Genomic DNA, 6,378 nt, shown 5'->3' with positions numbered 1-6,378 from the left:
GCAGGTGCATTACATAATCCAAATGGCATTCTCCTATATGCAAATGTGCCAAAAGGGCAAGTGAAAGTAGTTTTCTCCTGATCTTTTGGTGCTATGGGAATCTGATTATATCCTGAGTAGCCATCTAGAAAGCAATAAAATTCATGGCCTGCTAATCTATCAAGCATTTGATCAATAAATGGTAAAGGAAAATGGTCTTTACATGTGATAGAATTCAACTTCCTATAATCAATACATACACGCCATCCTATAGTTACTCTAGTGGGTATCAATTCATTATCAGCATTCGTAACTACTGTGACTCCTGACATTTTAGGGACAACTTGTACAGGACTGACCCATGAACTATCAGAAATGGGGTAAATGATACCAGCATCTAATAGCTTAAGGACTTATGTTCTCACAACTTCTTTCATATTAGGATTTAACCGACGTTGCATTTCCCTAGTAGATTTAGCATTTTCATCAAGGTGAATGTAATGCATGCAGTCTACTAGGTTTATACCTTTTATGTCTGCTATGGTCCATCTTAATGCCCCTTTGTGCTCTTTCAAAACATCCAACAACTTACCTTTTTGTTCGTCATTTAAGGATGATGAGATGATTACCGGCAGAGTACTTTCTTCTCCCAAAAATGCATATTCCAGAGTGTTGGGTAATGGTTTGAGCTCGAGTTTCGGTGGTGATTCTGATGATGGGATGAGTTTCTTCTCTGATGGTGCTAGTTGCTCAACTCTTGACTTTCATTTATTAGTATCCATAGATGGTGCTGAGTCAAGCAGGGCGTTGACCTCATCGACCAATCTGTCAATATCAAAATTCAAACCAAAGTGAGTTAAACATGTTTGTAAAGGATCATCACTAAGGTTTGAAACAAAAGTATCATCAACTAATGCTTCAATTAAATCCACATCAACAATTCCATCATCTGCATTGTGAGGTTGTTTGGCAATGTTGAAGATGTTCAGCTCCATAGTCATGTTGCCGAAGGACAACTGCATATTTTCAGTCCTGCATTGAATGTGAGCATCCGCAGTTGCCAAGAAAGGTCGGCCTAAGATAATGGGAATGTGCTTCCTTGAATCCTGTATTGGTTGAGTGTCAATTACAACGAAATCAACAGGAAAATAAAACCTGTCTACCTGGATAAGCACATCCTCCACAATACCACGAGGTATTTTCGTAGACCGATCTGCAAGCTGTAACACCATTGGAGTTGGGTGTAATTCTCCAAGTCCAAGTTTCACAAATACTGAATAAGGCAACAGATTTACACTAGCTCCTAAATCCAACAAAGCATTCTCAATTGTGTGGTTCCCTATACTACATGAGATAGTGGGGGAGCCTGGGTCTTTACATTTTAGAGGAATTTTATGTTGGAGTATAGAACTAACGTTTTCTGTTAAAAATGTCTTCTTTTGAACATGCATATTTCTCTTTTTAGTACAAAGGTCTTTAAGAAACTTGGCATAAGATGGAACTTATTTAATAGCATCAAGCAAAGGAATGTTAACACTTACTTGTTTGAAGATTTCAAGAATCTCACCTGTGGATTTTCCCTTCTTGCCTTTAGCTAACCGCTGAGGAAATGGAGCTTTCGGAACATATTTTCGTGGGTTGGTTTCTTCTTTCTCCTCCGGTGATGAGTCCTCAACATTCACAGGTACAATTTGATTTTCTTTTGTCACCGGCATCTCCACTTTGTTGTCGACTTCTTTTCCTTTTCGCAAGGTCATGACTGCTTTGACCTCTCCATGCTGTTGTGGTGAACTGGTACTTGCTTCATGTACTCCTTTAGGATTAGGCACTGGTTGACTTGGAAACTTGCCTTTCTCAACAGTCATTGCCAAGGTTTGAACTAAAGAAGCAAGTTGTCCCACTATCTTCTCGAGGCTTGAAACTGATTGAGCTTGTGAGTTGAAGCCCGCTCTCAACTCATTTCGTAGTCCATCAATGGTGCGGTTTTGTTGCTCAATCGTGGAGTGAGTAACATTCTTGAAATTCTGGAATGCATCCTCCCATGGTCTGGGTTGAGAGTAGTTCTGGTTCTGATTGTATAGTCTAAATGGGGGCTGAGAGGCTTGAGGATTTTGAGGAATTGGTTGCATTGGTGGAGCTGGAGTTGCTGGTCCATTCTGTTGGAGTCCTTGAGACCATGAAAAATTGGGGTGATCTCTCCATCCAGGGTTATATGTGTTGGAGTATGGGTTGTAATTTGATGGCTTTCTTATTACACCTATGGCATTGGCTTGATCTGAGTATGAGTTATGGTCATGTGGTTCTGTTGATTTAGCAGTCGATAACGATGCTATTTGTCGAGCAAGACCTTCAACCATCTCCTTGACTTCTTTGATTTCTGAACTTGACTCGCCACTGTAAACCTCATTTACTCCCTTAATCCTTCTAGTATTCCTAAGTGATCGACTCCGTTGTTGGGAATTGTCCGCTTGTCGCTGGAAAAACTCTCAAATTTCTGATGCACTTTTTGACATTAGCTCCCCTCCACTTGTTGCCATTAGCCATTCTTGCACGTTCGGTAGTAATCCCTCCAAAAAGTATTGGCATTGGTGCCATTTCTCGTACCCATGATGTGGACACTTCAAGAGTAGCCCATTGAATCGCTCCCATGTTTCGAAAAATTGCTCGTCCTCTCTCTGGGTAAACTCTGAGATTTCCCTGCGAATAGCATTGGTTTTATGCACTGGGAAATATTTATTCAAAAATTTCGTAACCATTTGTTCCCATGATGCAATGCTATTAGCAGGCAATGTATTAAGTCATGAACGAGCTCTATCCTTTAAAGAAAATGGGAATAATCTAAGCTTTACATCATCATCTGAAAAATTTTCGTATTTAAAAGTTTGACAAATAGCATGAAAATCATTCAGATGATTATATGGATCCTCATTTTCTAGGCCATAAAATGTGGGGAGACAATTTAGCACACTAGGTTTTAATTCAAAGCTCCTAGCAGCTACATTTGGGTATCTTATACATGATGTGCTCAAATTTGCTAAAGGACTGAAATAATCCTTAAATGGCCTCTCCTGTGGTTGCAAATCCATTTTATTTTTTACTTGTTTGTGTGTGCGAAGTGTTTTCTCAAGTTCAACGTCTATAGATTCAAGATTGGGTAATAATGACCTTCGACCATGCATGTAAAACAAATAAAATAAAAAATAAAGATGGGAATAAAATAAATAAAAATAAAGAAGAGGGAGAAATTACGATACCAACCTTATTGCGCTATTACAACCTTACTATAAAAATACACAAAAACAAATACGTGAAATAAATTAACTAAAAATAAATTAATAAGATAAAAAAATTACAAAGAAAAATAAATTCAAAATTAAATTACAGAATTTTAAAGAAGAGAGAAAATAAATAAATAAAATTCTTAGCTCAAAATATAAATTCACTCTTTTTTTCTGTTTTTTTAATAAAAACAATTACAAGAAAACAATTAAAAGAAATTATTCAAAAAAAAAATTAATTTTATGAATTAAAACTACTTACCTTCCCCGGCAACGGCGCCAAAAACTTGTTGTGCAAATTTTAATGTACTCGCAAGCGCACGAATCTATTGTAGTATAGACTAATGGTGACGAGTGTCGATCCCACGAGGAGGTGGATTTTAATTGTGTAGAATTAATTTTGTAAATGGGTGATTGGATTTGTGGTGGAAATGATTTGGAATATGCTAAAACTTAAATTAAAATGGCGAGAATAAATTCTAAAATTGGAATTGAAATGGCAAGAATAAATTGAAGAGAATTCTATTAAAATGACGTACTTGGGTATCTGGATCCGTATCAACATGCATCATAGGCTAAATATTTCTTATTACTGCCAATTAAATCATTAGGGGGGAATCCACACTTCGTGAACCACGCTCTAATCAATATGGTGCTAAGGGCTTATCGTGCCAAATAATAATAACCTTATACTAGAGGGCCGGTGAAACCAAGGCGGTACTAGACAAGATTAGTATTATTTGTCGACGAGAAGTCAAAACATCCACAAAAACTAGAGGGGAAGAGAAAATAAATTTACCAAATAAAGCCCATGACACATGTTGAGACTTCACCTTCAACCCAAGCTTGAAAGAAAATTAGCCACTCATAATTGAATTAGGGGCAAAATGAGAATTTATTAAAATATGAAGAAAATACAAGATGGAGAGGGAATTACAGAAAATGGAGTCCAAGAATGGATTCAGAGATATCAAATTAGGGGGGGGGAGGCCCCCTTTTTATAGATACATAGAGTAAATCATGGCCATCGGATTAAAAACAGTTTGGACGCTCAGGATTGCGCCACGTCATGAGTCAACAGTCCACGGTTTGACCACGCGGATGAACAGTAACACGGTTTGACCCAGATGAACAGTAACGCGGTTTGGTTGAAAATAATCCTGTGTGATGCATGTACCGTACGCGAGATTCGTCCACTGATATGCTGCCACGTCACCATCAACAGTACATAAGAATTTTAGCCCAACAGGATCGTGACACCTCATCAGTCAATGCCACATCATCGGTCAATGCCATGTCATCATCCGTCTATGTGAACAGTGTCGTGAACAATAACGTATACAGTACCGTACACGTGAATAGTACCGTACACGTGAATAGTACCGTACATGTGAATAGTGCCATTTTTCCTTTTCTGCTCTTCCTAAGGTTTTCGACCGTCCTGAGTTCAAAAGTGATGTCCGTTTTGCCGTCTGATTTCTCCTTTATTGTGAAATGACTATAATACCCCTAAAATACATAAAATACTTAATTAAAATAAAACACATGTAATGAAATCACAAGAAGGTTAAATACATAAAAGTAAGGGTTGTTAGTAAGACTTGAAATGTAAAATGACGGTTTTCTCCTTTATAAATATGCATTTTCTAACACTCAACAGTACTCGCCCAGAATCTAATCCCAATGCTTCATTTTCCTTTAATCCTACAGCACACCTGACATTATTTATTGTTTAGGGTTTACAAGGGAAGAGTATTTGATCGAGAAGTTAAAAAAGGCTCCTAAAGACTATATCTACCCTTGTTCTGCAAGGGATGCAAATGAATTTCAAAATAAGTTATTTATTTTATCTTATATGAGTGCTTTTACAATAATGATCAACTGTAGTGGAATTAAAACTGTGTTTTAGTAAAAGAAGAAATTAATCCATTATGAGTATGCAATATTTTGTCATGTGTTTTTTGTGCGTGTGTCAAGTGTTGTTGACTCCTACAAGTTCAAGACCCAGATGTGGTTATCGTGAAGAGTAACATGTAGGATTAATTAGTACTAGGAATCTTCATCAAATAGTTAGTATTCAACTTTTCTTGCTTTGTCTCTCTTCTGTAATGCTTTTGGATGCTATGATTAAGTAAATACAAGCTCTAATTCATGCACTTATTAGATAAGAAGCACCATAAAAAGAAAAAAGGGAAATTATCATTGCACCACCTTTCTTTTACCTTATATTCATCCAACCCCCGCAAAGTTCTAACATATTCATCACTTGAATATAATTAATTTCAATTTCATCACTTGAAATTATCATTGCACCACCTTTCTTTTGCCTTATGTAATTATAACCAAAATTTTAATTTCATCATTTGAAAATAAAAATATTGACTTTTAATTTCTTTTACTTTATGTTATTTTATTTTATTTAAGAAAAAGTTTTGGTAATTACAAAATGGTTTAAAGCAGTAGTTTCTAAATGCAAATATGTATTCTTTTATTTATTTACGATAGATAGTTTGGCTTTAATTTAAGATGTCTTTTAATTTTAGACATTTCTTTATTTTTATTATATAACTAAATAATATAATATTTATACTTGATGGACGACTTAAAAATGATAATATGTTAATTTTTATGAAGCTAGTATGATAAGAAAAAACTTTTGATAAGACAATAGTGAAAGTAGAGATAACAATAAGATTAATCATTTAATGATGCAAAATATGGGCTTCGTGGTGTTGGCTCCTGCAAATTCAAGACTTAAATGTGGTTACCACTAAGAATAACAAGTAGGAATTTTAATCAATATTGTTAGTTTCAACTTTTCTTTTTCTGTCTTTTTATTGTAACGCTCTTGAGATGTTATAAATTAAATAAATACAAGTTCCTAATCACACGCAGTTATTACATAGGAAGCATCATAAAAAACAAGAAATAAATTCTCAAACTGAGTGACCAAAAAGACTTGAGGGAATTAATTAATGGTGTATTTACTTCCTGGATTAGGGAATCAGAATCGGAATGATTGACGGCGTTTACTTCACAAAAATGGAGCAGGAATCGGAATCAAAATTGTGGGACCCATCACTATTTGGGAACGGGCAGATTGATTCCTATGGGGGGAGGT

The 6,378-nt window shown here is 35.8% G+C and overlaps 1 non-coding gene across 1 annotated transcript; it reads left to right on the top strand.

Moving 5' to 3' along the window:
- Window positions 1-2,580: 2,580 nt before the first annotated feature.
- On the top strand, window positions 2,581-2,684 carry LOC127902000 (small nucleolar RNA R71). Its single transcript, XR_008054405.1, has one exon. It is a non-coding gene; the product is annotated as a small nucleolar RNA R71 (small nucleolar RNA).
- Window positions 2,685-6,378: the final 3,694 nt, after the last annotated feature.

Source organism: Citrus sinensis, chromosome 4, assembly GCF_022201045.2.
Source record: "Citrus sinensis cultivar Valencia sweet orange chromosome 4, DVS_A1.0, whole genome shotgun sequence".
Taxonomy (NCBI): domain Eukaryota; kingdom Viridiplantae; phylum Streptophyta; class Magnoliopsida; order Sapindales; family Rutaceae; genus Citrus; species Citrus sinensis.
This window is presented reverse-complemented; position numbering and strand designations above follow the sequence as displayed.